Source organism: Jaculus jaculus, chromosome 16 (assembly GCF_020740685.1).
Source record: "Jaculus jaculus isolate mJacJac1 chromosome 16, mJacJac1.mat.Y.cur, whole genome shotgun sequence".
Classification (NCBI taxonomy): Eukaryota; Metazoa; Chordata; class Mammalia; order Rodentia; family Dipodidae; genus Jaculus; species Jaculus jaculus.
In genome coordinates, this window is record NC_059117.1 from 37,431,273 (window position 1) to 37,450,252 (window position 18,980).

Here is an 18,980-nt window from a genome sequence, read left to right on the forward strand (position 1 = left end):
CTGGGCAGGTATTTCATGTCTTAGCCTCCTTTCAAGTGTAAACTTTTCTTCTTTGACAGATGATTACCAGCAATAGTCCTTCAATAGTTTACTGAGTGTTATGCCCTTGACCTGCACTATAGACCATCCCACCATTCACTGGAGACTCACTTGGCTGTTGTTTTGAGTCTTGACTCTACACCTTGGGCTTTTCATCAGTTGTGGGGAAATATTAGTTATGCAGCTACTGCTGTAGGTAGCAAAAAGGAGCTATGTACCTAGTGCTGAGGGCACAACTAGCCTGCTCAGTGCTTGAGCTATTTTAGCTTAGAATTACTTAAAGAGACTGTTCATCTGAGCCTAGGAAGCCATGTGTGTTGCTTTGTCCCCGTTCCTCTGAGCAGCCCAGTATACCTTGAGGCGTAGGGGTTGTTGATCATCTAGAATGCTGGCTCTCCCTTCCCATTATCTATCTATGATGCATCTGTTTTAAATTGAACTTTAAAATATATTGATGCAACATAACAAAGTTAAGTTAGTTCAGAAGAAAGAGTGTACAGTGTAAATTAAAAGTTTCTATCCGGGGATTGGAGAGATGCCTTAGCAGTTAAGGCATTTGCCTGCAAAGCCAGAGGACCTCAGTTTGGTTCCCCAGGACCCACGTAAGCCAGATGCATAGGGTGGCACATGTGTCTGGAGTTTGTTTGCAGTGGCTGGAGGCCCTGGTTCACCCTCTCTCCCTCTCTCCCTCTGTCTGTCTGCCTCTTTCCCTCTCTTGCTCTCTCAAATAAAGAAAGAAAAAAAGTTTCTGTCCCTAGTCTTTATAGAGTTAATCATTGATAACAGTTTCAGATTTACAGTAAAGTATTTCTCAGCATTGGTGACTAGCATTTTTTTTTTAATTTATTTATTTGAGAGTGGCAGACACAGAGAGAAAGACAGATAGAGCAAGAAAGAGAGAATGGGCGCGCCAGGGCTTCCAGCCACTGCAAACGAACTCCAGACGTGTGCGCCCCCTTGTGTATCTGGCTAACGTGGGACCTGGGGAACCGAGCCTCGAACCGGGGTCCTTAGGCTTCACAGGCAAGCGCTTAACCGCTAAGCCATCTCTCCAGCCCGTGACTAGCATTTTTGTCTGGCCTGTTTTACAGTGCAAGATTGTCCTGACCGTGCTTAGTACTGAGTGTCCTCATGCTCCACCATGGTCATGGGTGTAATAAACATGCCCTAGGACATTTCCAAATGCTCCCTCAGCACAAGGGTGGTACTGTTACTGTTAAACTGTATGTCTTGGAAAACATACATCTGTTTTCAGTTTTACTCAGTGACTGTTGACACCATAAAGGAAGAATATTTGAGCACACATGTATTCTCAAGGGAGACCAAGAGAGAATCTACTTAGGAAGGCTCTCTTAACCTCTGAAGTCTTATAAGATTTTTTTTTCGTTTATTTTTATTTATTTATTTGAGAAAAACCGAGAGAGAGAGAGAACAGGCACACCAGGGCATCCAGCCACTGCAAATGAACTCTAGATGCATGTACCGCCTTTGTGCATCTGGCTTACGTGGGTCTTGGGGAATCAATCCTCAAATCAGGGTCCTTAGGCTTCACAGGCAAGCACTTAACCACTAAGTCATCTCTCCAGTCCAAGATTTTTTTTTTAATTTTTTTTTTTTTTTTTTTGAGAGCAACAGACACAGAGAGAAAGACAGATAGAGGGAGAGAGAGAGAATGGGCGTGCCAGGGCTTCCAGCCTCTGCAAACGAACTCCAGACACGTGCGCCCCCTTGTGCATCTGGCTAACGTGGGACCTGGGGAACCGAGCCTTGAACCGGGGTCCTTAGGCTTCACAGGCAAGCGCTTAACCTCTAAGCCATCTCTCCAGCCCCAGTCCAAGATTATTTAATCTTATTTACTTTTCCCCTCTATGGCAGTATTACATTCTTGTGTTTTCAATTACTTTTTTTCTGAGTGTTTTATGATTTTTGAATTGTGGACTTTTGCTTGACTGGGTTTTATCCAAGGGAATTCTTTCTGTGCAGCCTAATTAGGGGGTGCATTGCTCTAAGATTAGCTAAATCTTCTCTGTATCACCTGGATTATGTCTCAGAATCACTGTAACCTTTGTGCTTGGGGTTTCCTGAACCAAGGAGAGATATTTGGCCCCTAAGTATTTGAGCGGAGACTGCTAGCAAAGATTGTAGGAGGACATTTCTTGCCAGATAGGACTCCAAGCTAAGACTGAGTGTCTCCTCCCTATGGAATGGCAAGCTAAGACAGGTACTTTCTTTGTCTTCCTTGGCTGGTCTACTTTTCCACAAGGTAGGGGTTGGTCCCTGCTTTGCATAGAGGAGTCTGAGTTGTCATTCTCCATACTGCTAAGGTCAAGGCCTAAACTGCTACCCCTGAACTTCCAGGTGTTAAGTCAGTAAACACTTGGCAGTCATAACTTCAGTATCTTCATGTTTGTCTGGGGCGGGGGTATTCTTGGAGACTTACTTATATATTTTTCTTTAAGAAGATAATCTTTGGCATTTTACTTAGTACTTTTAGATTTTTCTGAGAATTGTGAGACTTGTACTCAGATAATTAGATCTACCTTTCTACCTGACACTCAAGCCTTACTCTGGTTTTTAATTTCTAAGCATTTCCTAAAACTTAGGTTTGCTAGTCTCTTTCTCTTTCAGTTCCCTACTATCTCATTTCAAGTAATGTTCTGGTTTCATTCATTTCAAAATAGGCTTTTTACTGTCATTTCACTAGGGCCTGTGGAAGGAGGGAGGGGCTACAGATACTGTGTTCAGTCTTCTACTTTGGGCATCTGTCTGGTAGTTTTTATGTCAAGCCCATAAAACTGAAGGACTTGAGGAAAGTAAGTGTCTGAATGCCTGAATGTCCATTTAACTGAGAGCTCATGTTTTTGGCCATAAAAGAGGTGAGGAGATAGGAGTAGAGGGTAATGCTCAGAGCATTAACTCTGCAGTTGAGCAGGGCTTCACTGAGTTGGGAGACAGTGTGGGGTTGCTGATCTACATCGGCAAAGTCTGCATATGTAGAGTAAATCATATTGCAGATACTTGACATCAGAATTTAAAATTTTCTCTCAAAAAACATTTATACTGAGAGTATGAAAGTAAGATACATATCTGCCCCAGAGAGCCCACCAATTTTACATTGGCTATAGAATTATAAATTAAATAATCAATTCTTATCAATTTGTTTTATGGGTCTATAATGACTGCTAATACTGTATTATTGAATCCTGAACTAATTCTCCTACAGGGTAAGGTTTCTGTAAGCCTTCTGACATAGTCTTTTCATCTGCTACTCAATACATAACTATTTTCTGTGTTTCCATTCAAAGACACCATATTTAATGTAATATTTATTAATACCTAATTTATATTCAACTGTATTTTAAGGTTAATTAAGCTTATCTAACTAGTATGTACTTTTCACTTTAAGGTAAATCATGGCTGCTTTGTGGTTAATACCTGGACAACAATTCAGTACTATGATAGGAGCCATTTTAGGCAGAAAACTCACAAGAAAACAAAAATTGGGATCAATAGATGAAATCATAGCAAGAGGAAGTACTAGATACAGGACATAGCAAATGGACACATGTGGCTAGAATCCCTTATATAGAGGATTAAGAGGACAGTTAACAGAGGAAGACATCAGGACCCTTTTGCTGTATTAAGGAATTGGGATTTTATAGCTGATGGTAAGTTAACAAATGATTTTTACCAGAAGAAAAGCATGTTTGCATTTGAGTTAGGAATGCTCATTCTGGTGATGGTATTAGAAATCATCTCATTCTACTTTCTGTTGTTAATGTAATACCATATACTAGCTAAATAAAAGTAAAGAGCTTTATTTGGCTCAAAGTTTTGAAGGTTAAACATTGAGGGGCCACATCTGCTAATGGCTTTCTTGTTGGCAATGTTCTGAGATTCAGCAAGGTATTCCATGATAGAAGGGGAGGGAACATGTATGTCCGGGTCTTCCCCCCTATTATTATTATTTTGGGGTTTTTTTGTTGTTGTTTTTCAAGCTAGGGTCTCACTCTGGTCCAGGCTGACCTGGAATTAACTATGTAGTCTCAGAGTGGCCTTGAACTCATGGCGATCCTCCTTGGATTAAAGGCGTGCACCACCATGCCCAGCCTTACCCCCCATTTTTACAAAGCCACCAGAATTCACTCATGGGAGCTCCACCATGATGACTCTGGCTAGTCCTAATCACTTCCCAAAAACTGTCTCTGAGTACTATAGTCACATTAAGTGTTCATACTCCTAATATAATCCAAGTGGGGATTAAGCACCAACATGAGTTTTGGATGAGCCAAATTACATTTAAATCATAGCAGGGATAGGTGAAGTAAGGAAAATAAATAGGTTTTAGGTTTTCATGTAAGAGGTGATAAGACAGTGATAGGAGATAAGTGACAGGAGAAGAAAAAGGGATGCTATTTGAGAAATATGCAAAATATTAAGTTGAAAGGCTTAATGATACAAAGAATAAAGGTGCCACTAATTAAGAGAGGGAATGTAGACGTAGACCAGATTTAAGTAGTAACAGATAAAGTCTTGAAAATATTGGGTTCATGGTACCCTTGGTACAGGGTAACCTTGGACATCTTTATAGAGATGTCACAGGGAAATACTGAGCATAAATCTTTGGAGATACAGCTTTGAGAGACATTGGACATTGACAAATACCTGAGTGCCTGTTGTGTATCAGGGCACTGCTGTAGCACCAGAGGACACTGACCTGTTTGTCCATTCCTAGTGAGGACATACAGACAACAAGCCAAAATCAAGGGTGATTTTGGGTAAGTTTGATGATGATGATGATAGTCAGACTCATATGATGGACAGTGACTGAGGGTGGATACCAGTAGATAGGGTGTTTGGGCATGAACTCTACACTGAAAAAATGACTTAAAAAGATGTATGTTATTTGTATTTTTACAGATACCATTTCAAATAATGATAGCAGAAAGTGGTAAATATGGGAAATGAAATACAAGAAATAGACTAGTCACTTTTAAAGAGAAAGGAGGCCAGTGTGATGGGAGGTGATCAAACAAAAGGCAGGGAGCTATAGGAAATGAACTTAGAGAGATTCACAGATGTGCCCTTGGAGTCTATGGGCAGGAGCATGGTTGTGTCTATAAGTATAGTGGGAGCATTGACAGTGTTAGAGCAGCACAGTGTTGTATATTTTAAAATGGCAGTCCTGGGCTGGAGAGATGGCTTAACAGTTAAGGTACTTGCCTGCAAAGCCAACTGACCCAGGTTTGATTCCCCAGGACCCAAGTAAGCCAGATGGCACATGTGTCTGGAGTTTGGTTCCAATGGCTGGGGGCCCTGGTGCACCCATTCTCATTCTCTCTCTCTCCCGCTTTCATTTTTTTTTAAATGTATTTTTTTTAAATTTTATTTATTTATTTGAGAGCGACAGACACAGAGAGAAAGAAAGGTAGAGGGAGAGAGAGAGAATGGGCGCGCCAGGGCTTCCAGCCACTGCAAACGAACTCCAGACGCGTGCGCCCCCTTGTGCATCTGGCTAACGTGGGACCTGGGGAACTGAGCCTCGAACCGGGGTGCTTAGGCTTCACAGGCAAGCGCTTAACCGCTAAGCCATCTCTCCAGCTCTCTCCCCCGCTTTCTTAAATAAATAAAAATAAAATATTTAAAATGACTGTCCTAGCTGCTCTGTGAATAACATGTTTGAGAGCTAGAGTGAACATGAGAGATCTCATCAAGTGACTATGTTAGCAGAGATGATGGTGGCTTAGTATAGTGTGATAGAGGTGGACAAGTGAGGAGTCAGGTGCTTTTCCTCAGTCAGCCTCTGTCATGACTCAGTTTGAACAGAGGAATGTAGCATTGTAGTAGAGTACTTGTCTAACATATATACTTGGTTGTGAGTTCAAGCCTTTCAACTGCAGGAAATGTATATCACTGGATCTGTTAAGAATGTTGTTAAGTGCATATGTAAAATGTGTATTACTTTGAAAACTTATAATGAAATTCACCAATCTAAAGCTGTATACTTTCAAGATACTCATTTGAAAAGATCCAAATTTACAGACATAATTAAATGTTGCAATGATACTGTACTCATGTTTGTGTTTATTAGTGCTCATAGATGTATGCAAACACTTTCAGACAGTTCTAATTCAATCATGATACTTCTTGCTTCCTTATGCAGAAGCTCTTGTAAGAGGACATTAGGAACAGCACTACTTAGTTGAGTTCTTTTTTTTTTTTTTTAAGGAATATGTACACTTAGCTTAGTTTTTCTTCCTGAGAACTATATTTTAGATGGTACTTTTGGACTTAGAGTGGGGATGGATTGGGAGCTATTAGAGCAGATAAGAGCCTTTCTAAATAGAGATGGTGAAAACTCAAGCCAAGGACAGTGGGAAATGTGGTACTGATGACTCAGGGATGTTGTATGAAACAGAACAGAAGGATTTGGAGAAGAACTAGATGTCTGTAGAAGAAAATTGAGATTCTGAGAGTCTATGCTTTTAAAGGAATGGGCAGTGTTGAAGTCATAATGCACACAAGAGGCAAAATCTATAGTAAATAGTAGGACTAAGTTTGGTGAGTAAATAGCTTTAAGAATGGGAAACTAAAGGCATTGTCTTTGGGACTCTCAGGTGAAATATATTAAGGCAGTTGGAGAGAGATGAATGTTGTAACTGGGATGTGAAAGTCGTATTTGCTAGTTGAAGTCCTAGAAGTAAGTGGGGGTCTTTTTAGAGAAGAATGAAAATGTGAGAGGGTTACTTATGTGGCTTAGGAGGAATTTGCAGTCAGGTTCGCATTGTTGGCAGAAATCACCTGACCAACAACACCTTTTAGGGAAAAAATGGGGGGGGGGTTATTTTGGCTTACAGACTCAAAGGGAAGCTCCATGATGGCAGGGGAAAACAATGGCATGAGTAGAGGGTGGATCTCACCTGGCCAACATAAGATGAACAATAGCAACAGGAGTGTGTGCCAAACACTGGCAAGGGAAAACTGGCTGTAACACCCATAAGCCCACCCCCAACAATACACTGCCTCCAGGAGACGTTAATTCCCAAATCTCCATCAGCTGGGAACCTAGCATTCAGAACACCCAAGTTTATGGGGGACATCTGAATCAAGCTACCACATTGCTCTTACTATTTCTGTAAACATGGCACCCATTGGTCTTCAGGTGCTAGAAACAAGAGCTGGCAAGGTCTTCTTTGCCTACACTTGTCATAGGGATATTTTTAATGAAGATAAAATTGTACCAGGGTTTAATTTTAATTTCATCTGTTTAGAGTGCTCTTGCCCTACTTTGAACAAATGGTATATTTATTGCCCACATTCTTAAAACCAGAAGGTCTTTCAGATAAGACAGGTGAGCATAAAACCTAAAAGAATCTATTCATTTTGAACAATACATAATGTGTATTTTCACCAATGCAGCAATTCTTTGACTTTCTAAATTTCTGAAATGTTAAATAATTAGTAAAACTACATAAAAAAGGTTTTACTTGGATAAATGTTTGCTGATAATTGGACTGTATTTTAATGTTCTAAGTGAGGGTTTCCTGTTCTTGTTACCTCAGCACTTTTTTTCCAGAATGGGTGAGCCAGTGGCATTGAAATTTTGGAGAAGAGACTTTTTTCTCCTTTATTTTCATCATTAAAAGTATGTTATGTCAGATTGAGAGCTTTTCTGCTTTTCTTTTCTCTTATTTTTCTCCTCTCAAGTTTTTCATGCTTTATACTTAAAAACATGGTGTGTTACCTGGGCATGGTGGCTCATGCCTTAATTATAGCACTCAGGAGGCTGAGATAGAATTGCCATGAGTTTGAGTCTAGCATGGGCTACAAAAGAGCTCCATGTCAACCTGAGCTAGAATGCTACCTTGCCTCAAAAAATGTATGCTTGCTTTTAATGCAATTCTTTGTATTTATGTTCTTGCAGTGGTTTATTACTACTTTATAGGTAGCAGAAGCAAAAGTAAGCAACAGCCTGAATGTTGAGTGAGATAAGAACTAAACACCCCAACTTTATGAGCTTATTCTACCAACTGATAAAATGCTTCATGTAACGAGCCTATCATTTTAGTACAATGCATATATGCACCCTAATCTGAATTGATCTGATTACAGGTGAATGAGTCTTGAGCTCTAGTTCCTTGTTAGGATGGAATTGGTAGTGTGCCAGTTAAGGAGAAAGATTTCGATTGGCATTAGATAAAAAAAGGCAGTAAAGAGAAACAGTGTGATGATGGTTAAATAAAATGAGGTTGACCGACAAGTTTATTTGTTGTTAGTTAGATATTCATATTTACAAATGTTGAGAATGATCATATTTTTTAAAAATTGAAAATACTCTTTAGATATTCAAGTTTCTAAATATTAAGTTTTATGTTACACTTAAGAAATATTTTTACTTATTAACAGAGAGAGAGAGAGAGAAAATGGGCATTGCAGGGCCTCATGCCATTGCAAATGATCTCCAAATGCATGTCCCACTTTGTGCGTCTGGCTTTATGTAGGCACTGGGGAATTGAGCCCAGGCTGTCAGCAACAACTGTTAACCACTGAGCCTTCTCCCCCACTACCTTGTGTTACTTTTTCTCATATTTCATTTTTATTTATTTGAGAGAGACAGAGGTTTTTTTCTATTTTTTATTGACAACTTCTATACTTACAGACAATAAACCATGATATCCCCCCCCACTTTTCCCTTCACAACTCTGCTCTCCATCATGTACCCTCCCTCTCTTCATTAGTCTCTCTTTTAATTTGATGTCATCATCATTTTCTCCTATTATGAGGGTCTTATGTAGGTATTGCTAGGCACTGTGAGGTCATGGATGTTGAGGCCAGTTTCTTTCTGGACAGTTGCATGTAAGGAGTGGTACCCTTCTTTTGGCTCTTACAGTCTTTCTGCCATCTCTTCTGCAATGGACGCTGAGCCTTGGAGGATGTGAGATTTTCAGTGGTGGACACTCCTCCATCCCTTCTTCTCAGCACTGTGTTGCCTTTTGGGTCATCCTAGTGATCATCACCATCTGAAAAAAGAAGCTTCTCTAACCAGAAGTGCATTAATATATGAAAATGAACATTAACTGTAGTGCTCTCAGGGCAGTTTGGTCAGAATTATATATACATTTAGCCAGACAAAGAGCAGGCTTGATATTCCTAAGGCTCATGACCTCCCCTGGCTTTTGATTAGGTTTTCAGTACGAGGCATGTATTCCCTCCCATAGAGAGGGCCTTTGGTTCAATTAGAGAGCAGTTGGTTTCCTCCAGAGCAGACATGCCACTATTGCACTCGTTCTGTTATTTGGCCTGTCTGGCCAAACTTGAGGCTTCCAGTGTCTACTGTTTTCACTGCTGATGACTTCTGTCTCCCATAGGGCTGCATACAGTGCAGCTTTTCTCAGCTTTCACATGGCTAGACTACAGGGAGAAGGTTTTCTGCTCAGCACCAGCTTGATTTCTCATTGACTTTGCTGCTCTGGCATGTGAAGTCTTCAGCAATAGGGTTTTTACCATCTGTTTCTCAAGAGAAAACAAGGGTCTTGTCAATAGCCTATAATGTTTTGGAGGCAACAGGGACCTCCCTGGCCAACAACTCACTGGAGAGTATCCCACCCCTGGCACTGAAAATTTTCTAATAACAATCTATGGCTTCTGGATGTGCCATTATTCAAAAAAGTAGGCTTTCATATGTCTTATTCTGAATATCTTGAATTTTGATTGACATCCCCCGCTCCACACTGCCACCCTTCTTTTATACCCTGGCCCTCCTTAGGCCTTTACCCTCCCTATAATCTGTTCTTCTGCTTGCATATATACAGTGCCATCCCTTTAAGTCCTTCCCTCTCCTCCCTCCCTTATAACCTTTTTCTGGCTTATGGACCTCTGCTACCAATTTGGTTCCAGCTCACACACAAGTCTATACATTTCTAGCTAGGATCCACATATGAGAGAGAACATGTGACATTTTGCTTTCTGGGCCTGGGTTACCTCACTTAGTATAATCCTTTCTAGATCCATCCATTTCCCAGTAAATTTCATAATTTCATTTTTCTTTACCGCTGAACAGAATTCCATTGTGTGGATGTACCACATCTTTATTATCCATTCATCTGTGGAGGGACATCTAGGCTGGTTCCATTTCCTAGCTATTGTGAATAGAGCAGCAATAAACATGGTTGTGCAAGTATGTCTAAGGTAGTGAAAAGAGTCCTTAGGATATATGCCTAGGATTGCTATAGCTGGATTATATGGTAAATCTATTTTTAGCTGTCTTAAGAACCTCCACACTGATTTCTACAATGGCTGTACCAGATTACATTCCCACCAACAGTGTAGAAGGGTTCCCCTTTTTCCACATCCTCGCCAACATTGTTGTCATTTGTTTTCTTGATGGTAGCCATTCTGACAGGAGTGAGATGGAATATTAACGTAGTTTTAATTTGCATTTGCCTGATGCCTAAGTATGTAGAACATTTTTTTAGATGTTTTTATGCCATCTCCATTTTCTCCAGTGAGAACTCCTTATTTAGTTCCATAGCCCATTTTTTAATTGGGTTGTCTGAGTTACTGTTCCTATTTTTGAGTTATTTGTACATTCTGAATATTAACCCTGTGTCAGATGTGTAGCTGACAAAGATTTTCTCCCATTCTGTAGGTTGCCTCTTTGCTCTATTCACAGTGTCCTTTCTTATACAAAAGCTTTGTAATTTCATGAGGTGCCAGTGGTTGATTAGTGGTTTTATTTCCTGAACAGTGGGGTTATATTCAGAAAGTCATCGCCTATGCCAATATGTTGAAAGGTTTCCCCTACCTTCTAAAAATTTCAGAGTTTCAGGTCTGATATTAGGTCCCTGTTCCACTTGGATTTGATTCTTATGCATGGAGAAAGACAAGGATCTATTTTTATCCTTCTAAATATAGATATCCAGTTTTCACAGTATCAGTTGCTAAAGAGGCTCTCTCTTCTCCAATGAACATTTTTGGCATTTTTGTCAAAAATCAGATCCTCTATTCTGCTCCATTGATCTACATGTCTGTCCTTTTGCTAGTACCATGTTGTTTTTGTTAGTATGCCTTTGTAATATAGCTTAAAATCAGGCATGGTGATACCACCACCAGCAGCCATATTTTTGTTGCTCAAAATTGTTGTGGCTGTTCAAGGTTTTTTATGCTTCCAAATGAAGTTTAGGATTATTTTTTCTATTTTTGTGAAGAATGCCATTGGAATTTTAATGGGGATTGCATTAAATGTGTAGATTGCTTTTGGTAAGATATTTTCTTTGGTTTGCATGCTTAGTAGTTTAATTATAACATGGCAAGGAGAGGTTCTTTCCAGGTTTTGTCTGTTTGGTGTACTAAAAGCTTCTTGCATCTGCACTGGCACTTAATTCCCAATTTGGGGAAATATTTCTTCTATGATTTTGTTGAAAAAGCCCATTAAGTACTTAGATTGAAATTCTTCTCCTCCTAACCCTGAATTCTTATGTTTGATCTTTTCATAGTGTCCCAGGTATCTTGAAATGTGTCCCAGGTATCTTGAAATTCCCATTCATACCTTGTCTTTCTCTTTGTTGGATTGTATTAGGTCTGCCACCTGGTCTTCTAGTTTAGATATCTGTTCTCTTTTATCCATTCTACTGGTGAGACTTTCCACAAAGTTTTTTATTTGACTGTGTTCTTCAGAGCTAGAATTTCAGCCTGGTTTTTCTTCACTATTGCTATTTCCTTAGCCATGGTCAGTAATGACCTCCTTATTACACCAAGCTGGTTTCCTACATTCTCTTTCAGGAGTTTGTTTTCTTTTTTGATTCCTTTCATTTCTTCTTTGATTTTTTTGAGCATAGATAAAATCATTTTTTAAAAAATATTTGGCAAGCATTTCATCTAAAACAGTCTCATTGGTGATAATTTCTGTTGGATTTATAATTTTTGGTGGGATTGTATTGTCTTGATTCTTGGTGCTATAGGGACTTTTGCATCCTGAATTGATTTGGTGCTTGGGTTTTCTACTTATCTGCAGTGTTCTTAGATGTGGTGATCCAACTTTATATACTTTCAGGATATGAGTTTAAGGTGCCAAGTCTAGCTCTTGTACCCCAGTCCAACCGCTGAAGTAATCCTAGGTGTTGAGTTTGCTTGCTAAACAAGTGTTCTAGTGGACTGGGTGGAACAGTTTATTGGCAAATTCTATGCCTCAACTGAGCAATATACACATTCCATAAAAACCACCATAGTATGCAATTGTGGGGATTAAAACAAAGATAGTCTTATAAAGTCAAAATCCCTAAGGGTGTGTGTTGCTCTACACCCTTAATCCTGTCAGCTTGGAGGTAGAGATTTCTGTTCTGAATTGGGTTCAAGGTCAGCCTGTATCTGTATCAGACCCTGACCCCAATAGGGACAGAAGCAAAAGACAAAGGCCCTGTAAATCTGAAAGCCTCAAAGGCAACAATATTCAACTCCAAATACAGTTTATTTGAAAATGGTAAAGCCAGCCAAGAATATGTAACCCATAACCTGCCCTGTCATAGAAAGAGAGATTAGCTCTTCCAATACAGGGCTATGTACCTGTATTTTTAAAGAAAATATTTTATTTTTATTTATTTATTTGACAGAGAAATAGAGTGCGAGCGAGCGAGCGCCGGGGTGGGGGGGGGGGTAGGGAGTGGGCATGCCAGGTACTACAGTCACTGCAAATCAACTCCAGACTCATGTGCCCCCTTGTGTATCTGGCTAACATGGGTCCTGAGGAATCGAACCTGGGTCCTTTGGCTTTGCAGGCAAAAGCCTTAATCACCAAGCCATCTCTCCAGCCCCCCCTTTTTTTAATTGGTCGGCCTTGTTACTTTTTGGGGTGGTTTCCAATCTCATCAATGCTGAGTGCCCACCTCCATCCCTCCATGTTGTGTGGTGGAGTGGACCTGGAGTTCTGATCAGCTGTGCTGAATGCACTGTTGGGGTGGGGGGTCGCTGAATGCTGGAGGTTCATGGTTCTGATGGTTGGGGCATGGGAGAGTACCAGAAAGCCTGGAGTTGCTCACAGAGACCAGCCTGTATCCCTTTCAGTTGCTCCTTAGTTGATCTCACCTGTCTTTCTTTCAGATTTCTTGACTTTGCAAAGGAAGCTGATGAAGTTGGAAAATCCCATTGTTAGGTCTCTGCTGCTGCTGCCGCCATCGAGGGTTTTTACTCTTAGAAAGCTTTTGTGGTAGGCTGAATTTATGAAACTTTATATAAGCAAGCCATAAAATTATTTTAACTGCTTTGCACTTGATAGCATTATGAATTTTCAACTTTTGTAATGTTTTTAAAAATATATGCTTCTTTGCAAGGAGAGAGGGAGGGTCCCCCTGCCACTGCAAACGAACTCCAGACTCACATTACCACCTTGTGCATCTGGCTCTATGTGGGTACTAGGGAGTCAGAAGCAAGTGCCTTCACTCCCCATCCATCTCTCCATCCTGTAAATGTTTTTAAAGGCATCGTTCCATTATCTATCTTTAGACAGTACCAAGTAGCTCAATACCACTGTGATCCCTGATTCTCACTGTGTTCTGAACTTTCACAATGAAGTGTCTCACTTTGAGTCTGTTCTCGTCTGTCTTGCTGGTGTTCAGTGTTCCCTTGAGTGTAGCAACTTACAAGTTTTCAGTTTTGTAAAACATTAAGGGTTTCAATGATGTTGCCCTCTCTTTCGTCTCGTCTGTTCTCTCCAAAGTTTCTCTACAGATGCCCTCCAGTCAGGCTCTCAGCATTCTGTTTTTATACTTCTATACTTTAACATTTTTGTGACACTAGCCCAAATTTGTCTTTTTTACTTGACTATTAAATCTTTTTAAAAAAAATTGTGAATTTTTATTTTCTAAGAACTATTGTTTACCCTGAAATGGCAGCTATAATGTTTTGTGAACATGGTATTCTTTTTCCTCTGTGAATCTCAATCACTGTTGTTCTTTTGTGCTGAGTTTCATTATTGCAAGTATTTTTTATTTTTATTTATTATTTTATTTTTTATTTTTGGTTTTTCGAGGTAGGGTCTCACTCTAGCCCAGGCTGACCTGGAATTCACTATGTAGTCTCCGTTTCAAGGTGGCTTTGAACTCAGGGTAGTCCTCCTACCTCTGCCTCCCAAGTGCTGGGATTAAAGATGTGCGTCACCATTACTTTTTTATTTTAATCTCTGTCTTTCATGTTACAGGTTTTCCTCAGCTACCCTAACATCCATTGGTATAATTCCTTTGTTAAGAGGAGAATAGTTCAGTCCTGAAGCTCTGGCTGCACATGGTTCTTCACTGGCCATCTTGTGGCTGGGTTGTTTGGGGGTGGGGGGAATTCCTGGTCTTCATGCCTATTCATTTCTTGTTGATTGGTCATGTTCTCTAGAGAATACCTCACATCTGCCTGGCAGTTTAAAAACCAGGTTAACGGCTTCTGTTTGAGGGAGACTTTGGAAGAGAAGTTTGTCTTCTTATTTTATAATCCTTTCTTCCATATACCTTCAGTGTTTTTGGTCTACCATGCCTTTTTATACTACTCTTTCCAGAAACTAAAGAGTGGTGGAGAATGAAGAGCAGTAAAGAAGAGTAGAAGTGGAAACTAAAGAGCTCCATCCTGCTGAAACTTTTTATCCTCTGTTGTGCCTTGTACTGTGAATTCTTGAACCTTTGGAGAATGTTGCTCTGAGAATAAAGAGGCTTTCTGTTAACAGATTGTTGCTGGTAATTAGACCTCTTTGGGCCTGCTAAGTCATTTATTCCTTTTGTCTGTATGTTTTATCACTTCCAAAATATCCTGTCCATTTCTCCACCTTTATAAATTTGCGATTTATGAAATAAGGTGACACATACACATACTTATTACAGTTTGGGAGGTTTATACTTTATTGTATTTTAGCCAAGAGCAAAATTAGATGACTTTAGTTTATCTTAATGTTGCTATTTATCCCCTTGAGTAAAAATATTTATTTTTTGTATATTTCTATTTACTCTCAAGTTTGACACTTTGTCAAATTCAAACATAATATTATTTTGGAACCTGTTACAGGAGTTTCTGTTAGAAAACTTTTCTTTTTTTTTTTAAAAGGTATTTTTAAATTGTTTATTTATTTATTTGACAGCGACAGACACAGAGAGAAAGACAGATAGAGGGAGAGAGAGAGAATGGGCGCGCCAGGGCTTCCAGCCTCTGCAAACGAACTCCAGACGCGTGCGCCCCCTTGTGCATCTGGCTAATGTGGGACCTGGGGAACTGAGCCTCGAACCGGGGTCCATAGGCTTCACAGGCAAGCGCTTAACTGCTAAGCCATCTCTCCAGCCCATAGAAAACTTTTCTTAATTGGAATATTTAATTATGTGTGTGTTTCCTATCTGTACATGTACAAAATTAATGCCTTTTATATCTTGCTTATATTGTTTAACTTTTAAAAAATAACTTTGTGTGTGTGCATGCATGCATATATGTGTATCCATATATGTGTCCTTGCAGGGCCCCACAGTCACTTGGGAGGTGTTGCTCCCTGCAGTGGTGGAAGCTAATTGTTGACTGCTCTATGGTTCTTCTGCTTGATCTTGTTTTTGCAGTGATCTCTTACTAATTCTGGAGTTGGCAGCACTCCAAAGATTCTTAGATCTCTGCTTTCCTACAGCACTGGGGTTACAGGTGCACATGAACATACCTAGCTGTTTTTATGTAGGATCTGGAAATTTGAACTCAGACAGTCTCAGGCTTCCTCGGGCCCTCAGACTTGCATAACTTAATTGCTGAGCTGTTTTTCCATGTTGTTTGGGAGGGGTGTACATGCATGCATGTAGAGGCCACAGGATAAGGTTGGGTGTCATTCCTTGAGTGCATTGTTCACCCCTTTTCTGGAACGAATTCAAGACACTAAAAACTTCAGAATACAAGGAGTCGAAGAAATTGCAAGGGGAAATTTCTTAAATTTAGAGAAGTTGACATCCAAACACAAGAGGCATATAAAATTCCAAATAGACTTCACCAGAGAAGGTCCCTTGCAGGACACATCTTAGTAACAATATCAAACTTCATAATAAAGAAATAATACTAAAAGTTACTTGCAGCACTCAGATTCTTAGATCCCTGCTTGCCTGCAGCACTGGGGTTACAGGTGCACATGGCCATACCTACCTGTTTTCTGTAGGATCTGAAAATTTGAACTCAGGAAAAATGATAACTCACATAGAAAAGCAGGAACATAAGAATAACTTCAGACCATTTATCAGCAGCCCTAAAAGCCAGAAAATATTAAAATGACATATTTCATGTGCTGAAGATAAAGGACTGCCAACCAAGAATGTTATAACCAGCAAAATTATCTTTAAAACAAGATGGAGAGGGCTGGAGACATTGCTTAGCAGTTAAGATACTTGCCTACAAAGCCTAAGAACCCAAGTTAGGTTTTCCAGGTCCCATGTAAACCAGATGCACATGGTGGCACATGCATCTGGGGTTCGTTTGCAGTGGCTAGAAGCCCTGGCACACCCACTCTCCTCCTGCCTCTCTCTTGCTCTCTGTTTCTGTATTCCTCTCTGTTGCCAATAAATAAATAAAAATAGATGGAGAAATAAGGATATTCCAAGACAAACACAAACTAAGGCAGTTCTTATCAGCCAAGCCAGCTCTATGAAATCTGAAAGGAATAATTTAGAGGGAAAAAGAAAGACAGCCCCATCTATGAAATTATGAAATAGGATACACTCTATGAAAGAAGCAGGTGAAGAAAGCAAAGGGATAGAGTCAACTATGTCTAAGAAAACAAAGCAGTTTACTATCAGTGGAAAACGAAACGTAATGCCAACCATCCAACCAATTACAACATCACTCAGCAAAATAATAGGGAATGGCAGTCATCTCTCTATAACAACCCTAAGTGTAAAAGGACTTAAGTCACCAATAATGAAGATGCAGACTAAATGGATGAAAAAATAAGACCCAACTATTTGTTGCCACCAAAATACTCCAGCCAACAAACTGAGTGTAAAAGGATGAAAATCAAACTACAAAGCAGATGAAAGCTGTGAACAAGTCGGAGTGGCCATCGTTACATCACAGTAGACTTCAAACTGAAGCTATTAATGAAAGATGAAAAGGGACATTTTATTTAATATGGGGAACAATTTATCAAGAAGATACTACAATTGTAAACATTTTTGCATCAAATATTGGAGCTCATAACTTTATAAATTAAGCACTAAAGGATATAAATGAACACATAGGTCCAAGCACAATAATAGTGGGAGACTTCAGTACCTCACTCTCTCACTTAGATAGGACATCCATACTAAAAATCAGCAGAGAAACATTAAGAGCTAAGCCACACCAAGGACCAACTGGACCTAGCAGACATGTACTGCGTATTCCACTTAACAAATAGGAAATACACATTCTTCTCAGCAGCTCATAGAGCTTTCTCCAAAATTGATCATATAATAGGCCACAAAACAAACCTCAACAAATATGAAAATATTGGGGTGATAACTTATAACCTATCAGATCATAGTGGAATTAAAGTAGAACTCAATGAAAAGAATACAGAACCTTTACAAATTGTGGGGATTGAACATGCTTCTGAGGAAATAATGTGCTATTGGATAAATCAAGGAGGAAATTAAAATATTTTTAGAAATAAATGAAAATGCTAATACAACCTACCAGACTCTGGGATACAGCCAAGGCAGTCCCAAGGAAAAAGTTTGTAGTTATAAACTTTATAACTACAGTTCACATATCAAGAAACTAGAGAGATTCAAGTAACCTAATAATCTACCTCAAGGCTCTAGAAAACCAGCAACAAGCCAACGCCAAACCCAATAGTTGGTAAGAAAGGCAAGAAATAATAAAGATCAGGGCAGATGAAATAGACACTAAAATACCAATGTACAGAATTAATCATATGAGTTAATTCCTTGAGAAAATAAACCATTAGCCCAAGAAAATGAAGAAGAGAGAAGACCCAAATTAAAAGAATCAGAGACAAAATGTGAGCTGTTACAACAGATCCCAGTGAAATACAAAACTTTCTTGGAGAATGCTTCAAACACATTTCAAAAAGCTGGAGTACTTGAAAAACTTGTATTCCAAAAAGCTGGAAAACTTAAAAGAATTGGGCAAATTTCTAAGTATACATAACCTCCCAAAGTTAAAAGTGGAGGACATCAATAACTTAAACTGGCCCATTACAAGCAATGAAATTAAAGCTTGTAATTAAAACCTTTCTCACTATTTAAAAAAAAAGGAGGGGGTGCTGAGGGAATGGCTCAGTGGTAAAAATAGCTTGCTTGCAAAGCCTGATGGCCCCAGTTGCATTCCCCATTACTTATGTAAAACCATATGCACAAAGTGATACCTTTGTCCAGAGTTTGTTTGCAGTGGCAGGAGCCCCTGATGTGCTTATCATAGTCTCTCATTCTCCTCCCCTTCCTTTACCTCTTCTCTTCACTGTCTGTCTCCACAAATAAATTTATACATACATATATATGTAAGTATTTATTTAAAGCCCTCCCCACAAAGAAAAGTCCTTATCCAGTTGGATTCACTGCTGAATTCTATCAAACTTTTAAGGAAATCTAATACCAACTATTCTCAAAATGTTTTACAATGCAGAAATGAAAGGAACACTTGCAAATTCATTCTATAAGACCCTGATCAATAGACCAGGTAAAGACACAATTCAAAAAGAAGAATACAAAGCCAGGTGTGGTGCCACATGGCCTTTAATCCCAGCACTTGGGAGGCAGAGATAGGAGGATTACTGTGAGATCAAGGCCACCCTGAGACTCCCTAATGAATTCCAGGTCAGTCTGGGCTAGAGTGAAACCCTACCTTGAAAAACAAAGCAAAGAAAACGAAAGAAAGAAAGAAAAATACAGACCAATTTTCCTAATTAACATTGATGCAAAAATTCTCAACAAGATCTTGCAAACCAAATTTCA

The 18,980-nt window shown here is 39.5% G+C and overlaps 1 protein-coding gene across 6 annotated transcripts in view; it reads left to right on the forward strand.

The window, feature by feature from the left end:
• Window positions 1–18,980, forward strand: part of Pals2 (protein associated with LIN7 2, MAGUK p55 family member) — a 116,573-nt gene that overhangs the window by 18,294 nt on the left and 79,299 nt on the right. For 2 of the 6 annotated variants that reach the window (XM_045135688.1, XM_045135689.1), the window contains exon 2: window positions 13,135–13,240. The exons of the other annotated variants lie outside the window; for them this stretch is intronic. The gene's annotated coding sequence lies outside the window, so the exon portion shown is untranslated. The remainder of the gene's footprint in view (window positions 1–13,134; window positions 13,241–18,980) is intronic. 6 annotated transcript variants of the gene reach the window in all.